Genomic DNA, 19848 nt, shown 5'->3' on the forward strand with positions numbered 1-19848 from the left:
GAACTAATACCTGAATTCAGCAAAGTTGTAGGATACAAAATTAAAACTCAGAAATCTGTGGCATTCCTATACACTAACGATGAACTAACAGAAAGAGAAATCAGGAAAACAATTCTATTCACATTGCATAAAAAGAATACAATACCTAGAAATAAACCTAACCAAGGAAGTGAAAGACCTGTACGCTGAAAACTATAAGACACTCTTGAGAGAAATTAAAGAGGACATTAATAAACATGGAAATTCATCCCATGCTCTTGGGTAAGAAGAATAAATATTGTCAAAATGGCCATCCTGCCTAAAGCAATCTACAGATTCAATGCAATCCCTATCAAAATGCCGACAACATTCTTCAACAAACTGGAACAAACAGTTCTAAAATTCATAAAGAACCACAAAAGACCCCAAATAGTCAAGGCAATCTGAGAAGGAAGAATAAAGCAGGGAGGATTATGCTCCCCAACTTCAAGCTCTACTACAAAGCCACAGTAATCAAGACAATTTGGTACTGGCACAAGAACACACCCATAGACCAATGGAACAGACTAGAGAGTCCAGATATTAACCCAAGCATATATAGTCAATTAATATATGATAAAGGAGCCATGGATATACAATGGGGAAATGACAGCCTCTTCAACAACTGGTGTTGACAAAACTGGACAGCTACATGTAAGAGAATGAAACTGGATTACTGCCTAACTCCATACACAAAACTAATCTCAAAATGTATCAAAGACCTGAATGTAAGTCATGAAACCATAAAACTCTTAGAAGAAAACATAGGCAAAAGTCTCTTGAATATAAATATGAGCAACTTTTTCATGAACATATCTCCCCAGGCAAGGGAAACAAAAGCAAAAATGAACAAGTGGGACTATATCAAACTAAAAAGCTTCTGTACAGCAAAGGATACCATCAGCAAAGGATACCATCAGTAGAATAAAAAGGCATCCTACAGTATGGAAGAATATATTCATAAATGACATAGCAGATAAGGGGTTGACATCCAAATTATATAAAGAGCTCACACACCTCAACAAACAAAAAAGAAAATGAGTCAATTAAAAATGGGCAGAGGATCTGAACAGACACTTCTCCAGAGAAGAAATTCAGATGGCCAACAGGCACATGAAAAGATGCTCCACATCGCTAATCATCAGGGAAATGCAAATTAAAACCACAATGAGATATCACCTCACACAAGTTAGGTTGGCCACCATCCAAAAGACAAACAACAAATGCTGGCAGGGGTGTGGAGGAAGGGGAACCCTCCTACACTGCTGGCAGGAATGTAAATTAGTTCAGTCGTTGTGGAAAGCAGTCTGGAGGTTCCTCAAAACATTAAACATAGAAATACCATTTGACCCAGGAATTCCACTTCTGGGAATTTACCCTAAGAACGCAGGATCCCAGTTTGAAAAAGACAGATGCACCCCTATGTTTATCGCAGCCACTATTTACAGTAGCCAAGAAATGGAAGCAACCTAAGTGTCCATCAGTAGATGAATGGATAAAGATGTGATACATATACACAATGGAATATTATTCAGCCTTAAGAAGAAAACAAATCCTACCATTTGCAACAACATGGATGGAGCTAGAGGGTATTATACTCAGTGAAATAAGCCAGGTGGAGAAAGACAAGTACCAAATGATATCACTCCTCTGTGGAGTGTTACAACAAAGCAAAAACTGAAGGAACAAAACAGCAGCAGACTCACAGAACCCAAGAATGGACTAACAGTTACCAAAGAGAAAGGGACTGGGGAGGGTGGGTGGAAAGGGAGGGGTAAGGGGATTAAGGGGCATTATGATTAGCACACGTATTGTAGGGGGGGCACAGGGAAGGAAGTATAGTACAGAGAAGACAAGTAGTGACTCTATAACATCTTACTCTTAGTATGCTGATTAACAGTGACTGTAATGATGTATGTGGTGGGGCCTTGATAATGGGGGGAACCTAGTAACCACAATGTTGCTCATGTGACTGTATATAAATGATGTCTTCATAGAAAAAAAAGATTGTATATCAATGATGGTTCAATTAAAAAAAAGAAAACAAAAAGTCATTTAAAAAAGAAGTATGCCACCTCCTGCTTTTTCTTTCCACTTTTTGCTAAACTCTCCACAGGTTTGGGGATCTGATGAAGCTAACAGAGAGCTTTAAAGTTACATGTGATTATATGGTATTTATATTAAGTATATGTGTTATGGAGGTTTTAGAACTTTACTTCTTAATAAAAACATCTTCATTTTTCAGAAAAACAACGGGGAAATATGGTACAAAAAGATGGCAGAAATATTTCACTGTTTTTCAACATAAATCAGGGCCATAATGTTTTGCTAACTAAAAATTTATAATATTTGGCAAATTTATGTTAATTGAAAAAGACAGATTTCCTCATACAGTCAAGGCTACCTCAGGTATGTTCTTTTCATCTCCCACACCTTAGTCAGGCCAATCCAGCATTAAAGAGTTCAGACATCTCATTGTGTTTTGATCCTGTTTGTTCTATCCTTGCAGGATATTTGCTTTGGAAGAGGAGATTTATGGCTGAAGAACTATGACTAAATAGCTTATTTGCTAAGATAAACTAACCTGAAATAGTATCAAGGTATAAAAACTATTAACCACTGGACTACTAATTAATAACCTTCACTTAAAGGAGAAAAAAAAGTACACAAAGATCACGTTTATGAATAGTGCTAGTGCTCTTTCTAGGCAGGTAATAAGTAACAATAATAAACCTCAAATTAGCAATTCCAGAGAAGCCAAGTTGCCATATCGCAAAATACCACAATGTAACAAATAAAGTTGACACTCTAAAAGCAAAAATAATGTAAACAAAGCTTTAAACAGGGAAAAATGTTCATACTATGTATAATAAAAAGCTAATTTAGGTATTTTCCAAAGAATTCTTGCAAATCAGTAACTATTGATCAACAATCTAATACAAAAATGGGAAAAGGTCATGAACTGAAATTCATATAAAAAGAAAAATATATTGCAAATAAAATATTTAAAATTGCTGTACTTTATTCATAATTGAAGTAATGCACATAGAAATGAGATATAATTTTTCATCCTTCCTATTGGTAGGTTACAATTTTTGATATTATTAAATAGGGGTGAACCTTGGGGAAATAAGCATTATCACAGATTATCAGTTGTTGATACAACTTTTTAAAAGAACGATTGGCAATACTTAGAATTAAAAAGGCACACGTTTTTTGAAAATTGAATTTTTCATTTCTAGGAATTTACCCTATAGATCTATTGAAAAAAACTATACAAAAATATGTTTACGGAAGACTGTTCACTGTAGCATTGTTTGTAACAGCAAATTTTAAAAAACCCAAATAAGCACACCTAATTCTTTTTTTTACAGAACTTACACTCTAGTCTGTAAAATATATACATATTGAGTAATTTTTAAAGATTCAAATTATAATTTTACAATATTTTGTATTGGTTTGAAATTAACAACTAGTACTTATAGTTTTGAAAGTCTGCAAGGAAGTTAATATTTTAGAGACTGAAATTTCAATGTTAATATACATATTTTTTGCACTATCAAGATAGTGCCTTTATTTTTCTTGGGCACATCAGTATAAATTCTTATTCATGACAGGCAAAGCCATAAGTTCAGCCTAGTCCATGAAGTTACTATATCACCTAGCATTATAAAGGAGCATATATACAACTACCCTAACCAGAGGCTTGACATAAAGAAGAGGCTAATATTTCATAAAGTTATTAAAAATCCTATTTAAAAATATTTATCACTTTTGTGATTCTTCTGTCTGTAAAACCTAAATAACTTTGATATGCCATAATCTCTTAGAAATACTATGGCATAAAAGCCATTAGGAATATTCTCTATTTTTTTCCACTGATACTCCCCATCACTGAGGGAGAATCAAACTACTATCGTAAAGGAGTAAGTGAGATATTTCCCTTTCTAGATTATAAACTCAGCGATGACAGATGCTGCTTTCCTTAATTTTATTTAATAGTGATTCCCACTGGTAGACATCTAGTGCCTACCTCAATGAGTGGTGAACAGTACATACGTGATTGAAACAATACTGGAATTGGAGAACAGAAGAAATAAAGTTTCAAAGAATTTTCTAAGTGCCTTCAGATAATCTGAGGTACATGGGAAAATGTAGGCACTACTCTAATTCAACTTTTGTCTTTTCATTATTTAAAGCTCTTTTTAGTCTTATTTTATCAAAACATCTTAACAGTGGTTCATTCACTGATATTTTTGTTGTGGCAATAATCATGCTTATTATTATTCCAACTTAATTTTTGGTCATCTTTGATGTTAATAATCATAATTCTTTTGTCCTTCTAAAATAAGCTTCAGTGTTTAATGCATTAGATAACTTAAAATTTTGCTGAATTTCCACTGTTATTGAATTTTTTAAAAAACTTTTGTTATCATCACTAACAGCATCCACATCAACAACAAACAGATCTGCAGTGGCAATAAAATTGCAACACTTCGTACATTCAAATAACATTGACTGGCTTTTTCTACATTTACCAGGGCCGAGCAGTCCCTCTGGCCCCCGCCTCCATCATTATTTTGTTTTCTCATTTTTACTAACAAGACTGGCTTAAATCTTGACTCAAGATTCTCTGTATGAATCTTGATTTGAAAGGTAAAAAGTCTTATTCCTCCTTCTTTGTTTCTTACACTAGTTAGCAGCACTTTGAGTTTTAAGACTGACATTTTTAAGTACGAAGCTGGGCAGAACTGAGAGCACCACAAAGGGATCCTGCTAATTGCCCTGTTCATGATCTATCAGTTTCTGAATATGCATGATACTTGGTACTTAATTTTGGCTCAGGCTTTGGTTTCCTGAGAAGTTTTGACCTTGCTTGGACCTTAGGGTTCTTTAGACAGGATCTTGCAGATTTTCAGAGAATTGTGATTGTATCCGGAGGTCAGATTGTAGTTGTGCATTTTCCCACAACTATCACTGCTCATAAAGCATTACGATTACCTGAATGCCCTATAGACCACCAATTTTTAGCTACCATAGGCCCACTAAAAGTAATTTACTAAAAACTTGGTGGGAGGCAGCTTCTGTATGACTCCCAGTGATTCCTGCCTCATGGTATTAACACCACTGTGTAATCACCTCCCCATTGGTGTGGACTGGACCTAGTGGCTTTCTTCTAATGAACAGAATATGGCAAAAATGGTGGGATATTGCTTCTGTGATTAGGTAACAAAAAGCTGTGACTTTCATTCTGCTAGCTTACTCTCTCTCTCTCTTGCACTCTCGCTGTTCATTCTAATGAAGCCAGCTGTCATGCTGTGAGATGCTCTAAGAAGAGGCCCACACAGCAAGGAAGCAAAGAAGGGGATGAGGCCTTGATTGCGATAGGAACTGAGGTCTTAGTCTGACAGCTTGTAAGAACTGAATCTTGACAACAACTGTATGAGTTGTCTGGAAAGTAGATCCTTTCCAGTCAGGCCTTGTGATGACTGCAGCCTTGTGAAAGACCCAGAGCCAGAGGACCCAACTAAACTCTCTGAGGTTCCTGACCCTTAGAAACTGTGAAAGAGTAATTGTTATTTTAAGCCACTAAGTTTTGGGGTAATTTGTTACATAGCAACAGATACTATTATAAATCTTAAAAGGAAAGCATCTTTTGTCCTGAAACAAAACGTAATACAAAATCATGTTTTTCAAATTATATACTTGTCTGGCTAATATGTATCCACTGTACCTTTTAATATAATACAAGTTCATTATTAGCAGGAAATGCATACAGCAAAGAAGAGTTGTGATAAAAAATATTGCCACATATGTATGAATGACAGTTTTGAAACCTAAACTGATTCTTGGCAAGATGGGTCAGTGAAAACTTTTGGATAAAAATGATTGGTCCTGTTGCAAGGAAAAATTTTCTAACTAGTGCTCTTAGGTCATTTCTTGTATTGTGAAAATCAAACATTATAGGATGCTATCCAGACTTCTCAAATAGACTAATGGTAAGGTTATCATGCAAGACAGCTGCAAGCTTTTTTTTCATTAGAATGTTTGACAATAAATGTAAGTAATATCAATCCCAAATATTTTCTTAAATAGATCTATTAACAATTTGAGGGATTATCTGTTATAAGTCTAAGTTTTGAGAAACTAAGATATCTATAAAGATATCTACTTGGATATCTCACATAACTACTCAAGTTAAACTTGTTCAAATGTCTTTCCATTTTGCCTCTGTTCTTCCTTTAGTCTTCCCAATCCCAATAAATGGTATTTCAATGTATCAGGTTGCTCAAGACAAATACTTGGGAGTTCTCCCTGAGACCCTGCATATCACCCAAGGAAGTCTTCTGCCTGAATGCCATGTAGACCTCAAGTTCACTACTTCTCTCCATCTCCAATGACACTCTCCTGGTCCAAGTCACTATAATTTCTTACCAGTGTGATTCCTTCCTAATGAGTCTCTCTACTCCTACTCTTCTTTCATCTCAATTTATCCTCCACACAGCAGTCAGAGTTATCTTTGAAAAATGCAAATCATAACATGGTCTCTGATTAAAATCTATCAATACCTTCCACTGTTTGTGAGATAAAATTAATAAATGGAAACTAACAGACAAAAAAACCTTACCAAGCTTTCCAAGGTTCTTTAAGATCTGACTATGCATCCTATTCCACCCTCCTCTTATGTTCCAAGCTGCTTTCTGGCTGCAAGACCCTCCTTGTGTTTCTCCAGTATGCTAAGTTCTTTGATTTAGCTTCCCCATGGAGGGTTCTCCCCTCCCCTCAGACTAATTCTATTTATACTTCTGGTCCACCCTCCTCCCCTAACACAAATCTAAATTCGATCTCTCTTATAGCTCTTATATTCTCTTACAGCTCTTAAGAACTTTGGTCATTGCATTAAACACAATTTGTAATTATATATTTACTTGTGTGACTTCTTAATACGTGTCTCTCCTGAAAGAAAGTTTGCTTCCAGAGTTCAAGGTAGAGCTTGTTTTTGCTCACCAGTGTCTGAAACATAGTATATATTTAAAAAAATATTTTTAGAAAAGAGACATGAATAATAACTGGGAAAATATTTAAATCATGGCCTTTTATCCATTAGTAATTTTTTTCTTCCATCTTTTTAAATTTGGAATGAAATATATTCATTTTTGAGATCTGAAAAAAAGTGCAATATTTATATTTGGTATGGGTATTATAACTCATCTATTCACTTTCTCTATCAACCCAACTGTAATGGTTTATACTCCACTTTACAGTAACTAATTAGGATAGTTACATCAGCTAACAATAAATACAACCACTTTCTAGTAGTCAACAGTGCTATTTATGAAAGTGATAAAATCAATCAGGAAAACAGTATCAAAGCTATACTTTATCATGGAAGTACAGTCTCATTAAAGAATTAGGCTGCCAGATGGGTCAACTATTTGATTTAATTTTAATGAACAATGAAACATGGCATTGAGTAGGAATTATTAAAAATGAGTAGTGTAACATGATTGCTAAAGTAAATTCTTCAATGCATTCATCTTTTTATCTTCTAGACAGACTTAATCAAAGTAGAGTTTATGTTTAAATTGTTACTTAAATGTTATTTAAAAGTTTTTAATTTACTTTTGCTATCTACTATAATATAGAAAACATATGAAACCAATATGAAATTCAATTACTAAAGATAAAAATTTTATTAACAGGTTCCAGTTTCATTCCCTAAACAAGAAATATGATTTCGTATGTATTAATTTGCTCAAAGATACCACTAACATGTAGCTTTTCAGAATAATTACTTCAAATGTATTCCTAGGATATAAACATTTTTGTTTCACTAGTCACTGGATTTATTATTCAAAAAATTATGAGCAATACTGCCGTGAATTTATACCACACAATAAATGATGTATTCTATGAAAGTCAAATGTTTTCAGAGTCAATATAATCACAACATACATTTTCTGGATTCATGTATTCACTTATAGCTTGCTTATAACTCTTTCACAGAGATAGGAAAAGGTATTTTAGTTGATTTATTAGTTCAAGAACACTAACCATACTCAGTAAACTGGAAACACTAGCTGTGGGGCTACTATCATATAACAGCAAGTTGTAGAATATTTCAGAGCAAAATCAGAGTGTTGGCGTAAGAAAAGATAAATGTTATAAATGGGACTAGCAAAAACTAATATTTAGTAAGTCCACTAACACAAGCAAATCAAGTCTATACTTTGCTCATGATGAAAATATTTACTTAGTATTTGAAAGCATACAGTCAAGTATTCTGTAATAAACTATTAAATTGCTTTTTTTGAAAAATGTCCTTTTATTTGAAAGTATGTAAAGAAACCATTAACATTTATTTAATACACTGTAACACATACTTTTTACAGCAAATGATTCCTTCTTTCAATAACTTATATCCCAAGGTAACTAATTCAAGTGATTTATTTGACTTTAATGTATTTGTTGGGGGGGTTGGTTAATAAATAATGAAAGTATTTTAAAATATGTTTTTGAGGAATTAAATGTTTTTTTAAACTATACAAAATATGTTAAAACTTACAGACATAAAAAGGGTATGCAGAACTATATAATGAAATTCTCTAAAACATAATTTTTTATTTGTAATTTAAAAATTCACAGTGGATCATGCAGGTGGTAATTTCTGATCTGAGTTCTATTTATGAAGTCAAAGCATTAAATTATTATTACATATGTTGTCCTTACTTATTTATCCAGCCCTTTAAAGTGGACTAGTTTGAGACCTTCTGAGTGCATATGAAAGAGCAAAGTGGAGGTTAATCAAAGATCAGCATAACATGTTCATGATTCAATCCCTCAGTTGATTTATCACTCAGCTGAACATAGCTGGTCAATGTGTTGTTTTTGAGTATAATTTTTTTCTTTCTCAGTCGTAAATTGTTTGATTTCCACCCCTAATGGACCACTGAATACTTAGAGGAAGCAGTAAGTACATTGATGTTAAAATACAAAATTAATCAGGGGCATACAAATCTCTGAATTCACCTCAAGATTTTCTTTACCAGTGCTCTGAATTGTGTTCATTTGATCTAAGTTCTTACAGTGTTTATTTAGTAGTTGCTACTTAAAAAACAAAGTTAAAGAGAGAAAATATTAGAATATTAATACTTACTTAACTTTTACATATATGAAGACCAAAACACCCTGTATTGTGTTACTTGTGTCCAGCAAATGGAAACTGAAACCTCTATGATTTCATTTTAAAAGTAAAATGTTAAGAATTCTAAATACCATCTCACAAGCAGTTATTCAGTGTCATAACATGTTATCAAATTTTTATCTATTTTATAAGTATTAATACATATAAGCTTAATGTACCATTATAAAACAATAAATTATGCTTTTTCTTATATAGCTGAAATAAAACAACATATATGAATATTAAAGATTTTACCTAAATAAAATTTATGAAACAATCAATGCAAAAGTAACTTCTTTATCTTATACTAATGCGAAAAAAATGCTTAAAACTCTACCAAAATTGCTATTAAAAGGATCTAAGAGTTGAGAAAAGTTGGGAAATGTTGCTGTAACATTGCTGAGGTTTTTGATCATTTTAAACCCAGAAAGGTTTCAACTAATGATGGAGGAAGTGAATCACTGATTTTTATACTGCCAAATGAAATGCAGCAAGCTAGAATAACTGGTTAGTTTTATTAAGATATCTTATTAAGATGGCTTATTAAGCTACTCACTGTTGTTTTCATAGGGCTTTAGGCTGATACTAAACTTTAAAATGTAGGATTCCTTCCTTCCTAACTTTCATAAAAGTCATATATAATTAGCAGTGAATGAAATTTTCTAATGTCAACATTTCAAATTTTGATTAACAGGGACTACAAATCAACCTTATTCAAGTTTAATTCAAAAGACTGGCAACATCCTTTGGGAGACTAGTAGGGATAATATATCAATGTACCTTCACACTTCAGACTAAGTCAGGGGTCTACAAAATAAATGTAATATTCATCTTATTAAGCTAGAATTGTCACAGTAATTTTCTTGATCTGATTTATCTATGATTCAAAAAACCCACACATTCTCAAATTGAAATTAACATTTAGGGTCTTGACTCCCAAGAGGACCCAAATGTTGATAGATATGATGACGCATCTATACAGATGATTGAAACTAAGACAAAACAACAGTTTACAGAAATGGTACAGATAACGACCATGAAGCAAGAAATAGAAACTTAGACAGTGTTAGACTTCCTAGACAGTAGATAATTTAAGCACTGGCTAAATTCCACAGGGTGGGAAGAACCACAGTTGTTCAACTCTCACTTCTGAACATGAGACACCATTCAACAGAAGTCATACAAGCTAGAGTAACTTTTTAAGTTATCATTATTATTTTTCGAATGAGGTTAAACTAGGAGTGTTCTTGTTTCTGTTTTCCCTCCAGCAGTGTCCTTTTCATCTTTTACAGAGTATTCAGGGATAGAAGTAGGGTGTGAGATGAATGAGGCTCTCAATTCAGGTGAAAAATTTAAGGTGGTGTGGAAAAAAAGTCTCACAAATCAAGATAAATAATACTTCAATGCAATATTTTAAAAAATCAAAATTAACACAAACATTTATTATGATAAACAAAATACCAAATTTAAATAAAGAAAGGATTAGTACCTACTCTAATACTGATAAAGTCTCTAAGGCAAAACTTCTTTGCATTGTAGTGAGTTCCTTTAAAAGATGAATTTTGATAAAAGGTTGAATGGTTTAGTTCTATCTGCTATCATTTACATAAGCACAGAATTTGAGTAAGAAAAATTTCTAAAGTAAATTTTAATAATAAATCCCTAAATATTGTTCGAAGGTACTTGACATCCTAAATCCCCAGGTCTAAGCTCTCTCTGATTTTTAAGCTCTAAACTCCTTGGTGTATGCTAAGAAAGTTTTCCCAAACTCAGCTGACCGAATCTAGTGCCAAAATAGCTTCTTTTAACACATTGTATGGCTGATGGATGATTTGTGCTAGGATTAAGCATGCTGGGGTTGTAAGGTGGCGATTTTCTAGTTCTATCATTGTATCTACATTTATTAACTGCTATTCTTCTGCACAAAAGGGCTTTTTTTTTTGTACCTTGATAGATTCTAAAAGCTAAAAATATAATCAGGTTCAGTCCTTTTTTTGATGCATAAATTGTCCCAAATTTGGTCAGTGGGAACATTGTCAAGCCGGCTCCTTTGTCCTGTCAACATGACTCTATTACTCTTTGAGTACTTTCTTGATTCTTGGCACAAAAAGATATTCTAGACTTACTGTACTTTCCCTGCTCCAGACCTAGGAGCTTTAGGACCATTTAGTGGAAAATGCATTTAGAAACAAAATCTGGATGTTAGCCATGTCCATCGTTTCTAAAGCCTTTGCAGTGGATAGAGCTAAAAATATATATATATTTTAAAAATATGAGTTCATATAGATATTTTCAATTCACAGTTCATATTAGTTTCTTTTTCTTAGTGTCATTTATTTTACAGTGACAATCTTGGCTCCTAATAATACTTATTTATGTATTTGCCCAATCCACCAATATACATAGTTTCAAAATTTTAATAACCAATAGTATAACTCAGTATGAATCTACTGAGCAAACCTGAAGATCTTTTACATTTCTTTCTGCCCTTAGAATTTTACATTTCTTTCTGCCCTTAGAATATATGCCACTAAGGAAGTATAGTCAGAGCGTGATGATCAAAAGACACTTTATTTTCTTTCTATAAGTACTTATCAATTTGATTTACAGCTACATGCACTTATTTCTATTTGTATTCGTTTTCAGAGTTTGCTTTTTATCTTTTATATTGATTTTAATTTCTGAATATTTAAAACATAAATACGGTTCAAAAGTCAAAACTATACAAAAAACATAATCAGAAAGTTGCACATACTCTGCCTGCATCTCTTTCCCTTCTATCTTCAAAGGTAACCATTTTCATTAGTTTGTAGTTCATCCTTCCTATTTCTTTTACTCTTATTTTTCACACAGAAGGCAGCATATTACAAGTACTTGATTTGTTCCAATAAGCAATATGTCCTGAGATCACTCAGTATCGGTTTATAGACCTCGTCCTCACTTTTTTTTTAATGGTTGCATTGTATTCCACGATATGAATATGCCATAGTTATTAAACTATGCTTCTATTTGGGTTGTTTCTATTTGCTATTAAAAATAGTACTGTAATCCTTATGTTATTTCATTTTCATGGAGGTATATGTTCAGGAAGGATTCCTAGAAGTGATCTTCCTTATGCAAGGAGTAAATGAATATGTAATTTTGTGAAATAGCATCAACTCCTCCTCCACAGCATTTTTTTTTTTACCATTTGCATTCTCACTGCTAATTTTTGAGAGTGCATAGAATCCTCTTTATTTCCAGGTCCAAGATCTATGTGAAGAATATTTTTTCCCAAAGTTAAATAGTACTTACTTTATGTGTCTAAGGCAAAAATACTAATTTTTTTCACTTAGTATTTCTGGTTCCAAAGAGATGGTTACAAACTTTTATTTAAAATGCATATTTATAAGCAGAAGATGTTTTCAGTCAACAGGTTGCATTTATAGAATGCATTATAATTTTTAAAGTAATTTTATGCACATGAATCTTATTTGATCCTCAGAGCCATGTTTTGAATCAGGGCAAGTATATCAGCCTCACCTTCCAGATGAGGAAACTGAAAAGAAACAAAATTTAATGACTTGTACATACCCAGTCAATGACAGTCAAGAGTCCTGTTAGTTTACTGTATTTCTATGAGATACTAAGTTGCCTCCCCTTTAACTTTTAATTCTAGCTCTTTAATTTACTAGATGTTAGAGTCACTTACTAGATAAAAGTATAAGGAATACTGACTTACTCATTATGTTTACTTCACAAATAGTAGAAACACAAAGCTATTAATAAGTTATTTAAGTTCATATGTTAAGCTTATTTAAGCAAAAGCTTATTTAAGTTCATATGTTAAGCAAAGTTAATTTGGGTTTCACTCAAAAATTTTACAGTGCTAATCAAGTTTAATAATAAAATTTATTCTGGAAAATAGACCATATTTTAATTTAAAATAAGATTCGGTTATCTAAGCACAAGTTAACAAGTTGAATACCATCAATTACCTTTTAATATACAAACAAGTACTATGAATTTTCAAAATCTTAGAAAATCAAATGCAAAGCAACAAAAATGTAATTCGAAGACTACATTGAAGTTCAAAGGCCTCCTTTACTAAACAGTGTCTCTTTGTACTCTCTGAAAAGGTAAGGAAAAAGTTTCATTCCAAGTAAAAATATTTTGGCCTAAATTTTTGATTAGATTGATTCACCCCTGAGAAAGGCAATATATATTTATCCTATCAAATGAGCTTCAATATTAAAGGATGACATTAACAAAAATTATAAATTGAGAGCCCTCAAGCAGAAGCAATAAAATCAGTGAGTATAAATATAAACCCTGATTTTGGTCTCTTTTTCATAATGTAAACTGTTTTCCATAAAATAGAATCTATAAGTTAAAGATGTCATTTATCTTTGAAGTTGAAAAATAACAAAAAGACTTTAGACCCACATATAAAAGGTACTCTTTTTATCCTTTTCTGAGACATTGACCTGTATACTCATTTAAAAATGAACACCACATCTTTATGTTATTAAATCTTTGTTTTGATCCATTAGTATTCACCAAAGTGCCATTTTATAAAACCTCACACTGAATAGACAAGGCTGGAGGTGACCATCTGCAGCTTTAGAGTCTGCGTTTGAATTGATGAAAAGAGCTTTGTGTTTTCATTGCCAAGTTTGATTCTTCCAGTCATTAGGCATTCCCCTCAGATCGCATCAATGAAGCCGTACTCTCTTACACCCATGTGTTAAATTCTCTTCTCCTCATGGTTTCCTTTGGCAGCTCTACTCAAGAATGACTATTGGGTCTTAGCCACATTCTTCTCACAGCTGTGTTAAAAAAGAGCATCAGAAAGTCTTCCTAAAACCCATATGTGTATCTGGTCAGTTCTCTGTCTTAGGGTCACCTCACATTGTGGTGTGATTATACAGAGATTCATTCTTGTTCTTGAACTGTGCTACTCCCATCATTCTGGGAAAGATTAGGCCCTCCAGGCAGTTAGTAGGGAACTTCTTGGAAGACTGATGTGAAATACACAAAGCTCAGAAGGCACATTAGTTTAATTTAAGAAAGAAGATGTCTCAAGATTTGAAATGCTTATATGTCATTCTTACCATTATATAGCTTGTCAAAAGGCAAATGATAACATAAAAAATAATATATGCTTTCATATGCTTTTAGGATATTGTTGTATGTAGCATAGGAAAAAAATCAAAAGATGATGATGTTCCAAGGACTATTAATTTGGATGGTATAAATGCCAAAGCAATTAAAAAATTAAAATAAGTAAGTTTAGTAAGTTCCAGATTTACTATATAATTTTTTTGGAGTTTTATATTTCACTTTTAGTCAGTCTTTCTACAGAAATAACTGATGAAGTAATCCACAGTAGCATATCTTATTTTCTTCTTTATACTTGGGCTACTAACTGAAGAAAACTTTTCTGATGAATTGTCCAAGAATATATGACAGTATATGGAAGAAAGAAGGTGCACTTCAGCCTGCTACTATACACTAGATGCTGCAGAATGATTATTTTCTCTTTAAATGTAAATGATCATGAATGAAGCTATGTATGGACGATCATTATGATTTCACCATCAGACAAAGTTATAACCAAAAGATCCTTTCATCTTGTATTTATTGAGGACAAAATGTGCACATGGGTTAAGTCTCTGACTTAGTGAGGAGAGATAATCAAATACGGCATCTAAGAATCCAAGTGAAATATGTATTTCTACTTGTTCTTGGTTCAGCTTAGTTGTTTTCTAATTATATTTTGGGAATAAAATCTATACCTACTAAGGAAGTGTAGAACAGATTTTTAGATGAGTATTTCAAAGATTTATTGGAAGAAACCCAAACTCTGATTCATGTTAAAATGTAGAAATTTTCTATCTTATATTATATTCAATGTTCTATGTACTTTAGAACCAAAAAAGCAGAGGAGGAAGTTCTACGTGAATTATCAAGGATAACTGAGTAACATCCAAGCAGGAATGATGAAAACTTCTAAAAAGCTAATTTGTATAATAGCTTCCTTTTCCCCTTTGCTACTATAAAAGTATTCTAAAGCACACTAGTGGTTAGCATATTAAGTTACTTTTCCTGGGAAGTTCAAATCACTTCATATACCTTATTTTTTATCAATTCTAAAACTGTTCCTAGGTAAGATGGATGAGTTCTCCTTTTTTTGACAGAAGTACCCAGGAGCAGTGTTGCCTGTCAAGGGTTAAACAGTAAGAAGGCTTGTAACTGGAGTTAAGAACAGAACCAAAAAAAAAAGGATACTTAGATCATATGGCCACTCTAAGGAACTTACATTTCATTTATGTGTGAAAAAATCACATTCAAATGTCTTTGATGTATAACAACTCTTGCTTTTATTTTTTAGCTTGCAAGTTCTAGTTAAAATGTACAAGATCATTGTTAGTGGATCCTATAATTTCCTTAAAATAATGGGAACTTTATTGCTGACTTTAATTACTATGCCACTGGGACTAATGAAAAACAACAAAAATTCCTGTGTTTTACGTAGTCTTAGACCAAAACAGTTTGGATCTCTCAAATTTATTTATTCTTTTGTTCTTTTTCTCTCATTCCTCTCTACTGTGCTTAGTAGGCAGAAATGTATACTGGCCCAATTCGAGCTCCCCTATTGGAAGTTAAGGTTCTGAAATGAAGAAGCAGATCAAATATAAGAAGACATGTTATGATTTAATTTTTCAGTTCCTACTCTCATTCTCTTCATGACATTCCATAAAATTAACTACAAAAGGGAACTTATCAGAGAAAGTACAAATTTTTAGGTTTAGAGAATGAATCCCTTGTTTAGCCTGCATCCTTCACTTTCCACTTCATTGGAATTCCTCAAATTCTGGGTTTGGCTCCAATTTTAAAGTAAAGCTATGTCTCTTTCCCATGTCAAAGTGAAAGCACAAAGGTGTAAGTCCAAATTCTTTAGCTTTTATAAAATAAGAATATAATTATATATCTATCAAACACTGTAGGTTTATAATAAATCTCTGTATATAATAAAAGTAGCTCTAAAGAAACCTACTTTATGTACTCAGTGGATGAAAAAGGTGATCCATTATAAGAATATACAATGGAATTAATTTTTTAATAAAATACATACTTTTGATAGAGTATAACACTTTCATTTCATAAGTTAAATACATATGTAACTTAAAAACATGTGTTTTGATCTACAAATCCAGAATATAAAGTTCCTAAAAACCATTTCATGTGTTCAAGAATATAAACTAAGCATGTTAGATGTTAGACAACTGACAGTGATTGCTGAGGAGTCACCTGAGATCATCTTCCCTATGTAAGTGATGATAAAGCTATATCTAATTAGTTCTAGATTTAGAAGGTACCTTCTAAAGCTGATTGGGGAGTTCATTTGTAATAATTTTTACGCAATTAACTGTTTGATTTATTATTTCCTGAGTATTTGTATCACACGTCACAGAGCTTTGAAGTCTCAACCACTAAATACATTTTGAAAAGCAATTGCCAGAAAAGTTTTAAATTCTCCCATTTATTAAGACTAAAAAATCAAAGTGAACTTTCAACATTATATTAAATAAATGATTTAAACCTTATGCTGGGTTGAGAATTCATGGCAATTCTTCTTTGATTCAATCAACAAGTATTTACAAAGTGTTCAGACATGTCTAATATTGTCTTGCAACTTATAGTCCAACCAAGAATTTTAGGAAAAATATTACAGATAAAGTTGGCAAGAAGCAGAGTAATTTTAATGAAAAGGCAATGTAATTACAGCAACAAAACTAAAAAGTTCAGTGAAGTCTTTGGTGAAAATTGTAGGCTTAAAAAAAGCAAAGAATAGCAGGCTTTTTTTTTTCCTGTTTAAATCAAGAAACTGTGGAAATGTTCTGTTCCCCTTCCCAGCACCCAGAGTCATCTACCCTGTTTTATAATTCAACCTGCAAACAGATTAAGCAGCTGAGTTTGTGGAAAGTATGTTTGCTCTGAGCTAAGAACCCTTGTGTGATGCTATGGCGACTCCCTTGACACCTCGAACAGAACTACAGACAGTTCTTACTCATCATCAGGGAAACCGGGCTGAGAATTCACAACTTCTTTGTAACCTCAACTTCTTCATAGAAATCAGTATTTGTCCAAGAAGGCAGGAAAGACTTTTTGTTAGCTTTACATGTTTTTTTTTTCTTTCTGTCAATATATTACTCAAAAGACTCAGGATGCCCTATATTTCAAAAGGAAATGTTTTATACTGAACTTTGATATTTTAATTATGCAATTAAAAATCTTTAGAATGTGTTCGTGTTTTAAATAACTGATAGTTTTTTAAAGCAAGTTACAGCAAGGACAGTCTAAATAGTTGCTACACTTTTTTCTTAAGATATGTTTAAAAGTTAACAATTTTTTCCCTATTATCTTTGTGCAATCTATATACCACTATAATTTATGAGGGAATTTGAATCATATCAGTGTAAATCTGGCCCATAGTAAAGATGATATGTAACAAAAGTTACCTCACTATAAACCTAGATCTTTGAGAGAGCTTCTAATCTTATAAGTTGGTTGTAAACTTTTATTTTAAGTATGTGTAGCTTAGACACATTAAGTACAATACACATTAAGTAAATAAAATACATTTAAAAATCCTTTGGAAAGCTTTTGTTCTAGGACACAAAAAACATATCTGCAGATAGGAAGACAGATGGAAAATAAAATATAGCATAAAGAACTATAAAGTTTTAAGTCCCTTATGATAAAAACATCATCTAATGGATTGGTATGTCAGTTTTCTCTTTAGTAAATGAGGATTATGGATGGTCTTTGGCACAATTATTAAGAGAAGTTTTCTTTCAAAGTTTCTGTGCTCTTAATCTGTTCTTTAGTTCCCTCTACCTCCACGTAACTCCAACCAAGTGCATCCAGGATCGGCAACAGAGCAATCTAAAGGCTAAATCACAATGTGCTCTTCTTCCACAAACATACATTTATATTAAAGAGAACTGTGTAAGGAAAGTAATGCTTAACCAGAGGGAATAGATTTCTGCTGGTGAAACTTTAGGCTTTATGAAGTTATTTTTGGGCAATAAGGCCTGGCATTCATTACATTTTACCCTATAAGTGATTATCTGCCTATAGATATTGGCTAGCTTATGGATGGTAATTCTGTACAACTTTCCTTTCCAGGAATAGGTTAAAAAATTTAAGAAGTTCTTTGGAATCTGAAGGAAAATAAAATACAAATTTAAAATTCTACAATTATTAGAAATATTATATGGTCTCTTTCTGCTATCTCTGAAGATTTCAGGTTTGATATAATTAAACTTGATGGAAGTTGGTGGTTAGAACAAGGGAAGTTAGAAAAGTTAATCACTAGGAAGTAAGAGATCATAATTCTGAAGAAAGCAATTGGAGCAGCCGGGTCAGTGAGGGAAGGTAAGCAGGACTAGCCATAAAGGTCATACTTTTCTATGAAACTGGTGGGCTTTGGGGACTAGATTGGGGCAAAAAATTTTTATCTGGGCCTAAAACGGATCAGAGCACACCTGAAATTTTCCTGTGTATTCCTGACCTGACCTGCTTTTACTTTATTCTGTAATTCTATCAAACTATTAAATTGTTCTAGTTCATTTGTTTATATGCATTTGTGGAGTACCTACCACACAGCAGGCATCTTTGTGGGTGTTTGGAGATGGAGAAACAAAGGTGAATAGAACACTGTCCATGTTTTGGGAAAGCTCAATGATGGGTAATTTTGCAGGGAGTAGAGTAGACAGGGAACAGACACAGAACAATTATAATACCTAGATGTTTAAGATCTCTAATAGAGGTATGGACTAAGTACTATGAGAATGATGAACAAAAAATAAAGAAGTCTCACAGGGGCAATATTTAGACCGGATTTTAAGGAATAACAATAATTTAGCCAGATACTAAAAGGAAGGATAACATTCTAAGAAGAAGAAATAGCATGTGCAGATAACCCTAGAGCGGTAGTGGTTGTGGGAAGAAATGATACTAGAAAAATGGGAGAAGGCCAGTCTGTCATGCTCAGTTGTTTTAACTTGTAGTGGGGCATGGAGGGCCACTGAAAGATTTCAAATAGGAAGTAATATAATCTGATTTACGTTTTAGAAAAATTAGCTCTGTTGGCAGTGAGGAAGATAAACTTGAGGAAACTAGAGGCAGGTAAACTAGTTTTATGACTATTTCAACAGTTTAGATGAGGGATGACAAGGGCCTGAATTAACACAATTAACAAGTGAAGATTGGGTGGAGGGAATCAGGAGATACACAGGCAGTAGATAAATGGGAACTGAGGCAAAGTGAATATGAAAGGTAAGAAAGAGTGAGGGAACAACGACAGGGCTGAAATTGCCAAAGATCACTAACAGAGACAAGAAATACAAGAGAATGAGGGGGGCTTTATTTTTAGGAAGTAATTTTTAATAAAAATATTATGACAACACACAGAAGAGAGTGATTTAACTTTTTAGGAAGTTGGAGAAGTTTTTCCAGAGCAGAGGCATTTAAACTAGTCTTTCTAGTTTGATGAATATGATGAAACTAACAATGTATCAAATGCTTATGATTAAATTAAACTGGCACTGAAGTAGGCATTTTACATGCTATCCAGTTATTCCTATCAACCCTGCCTA

The 19848-nt window shown here is 32.8% G+C and overlaps 1 protein-coding gene across 1 annotated transcript in view; it reads right to left on the bottom strand.

Annotated features, from left to right (window-relative positions):
* The window catches only part of MIPOL1 (mirror-image polydactyly 1), a 323728-nt gene that overhangs the window by 24606 nt on the left and 279274 nt on the right, over positions 1–19848 (bottom strand). The gene's annotated exons all lie outside the window — the stretch shown is intronic.

This window comes from Manis pentadactyla, chromosome 11 (genome assembly GCF_030020395.1).
Source record: "Manis pentadactyla isolate mManPen7 chromosome 11, mManPen7.hap1, whole genome shotgun sequence".
Taxonomy (NCBI): Eukaryota; Metazoa; Chordata; class Mammalia; order Pholidota; family Manidae; genus Manis; species Manis pentadactyla.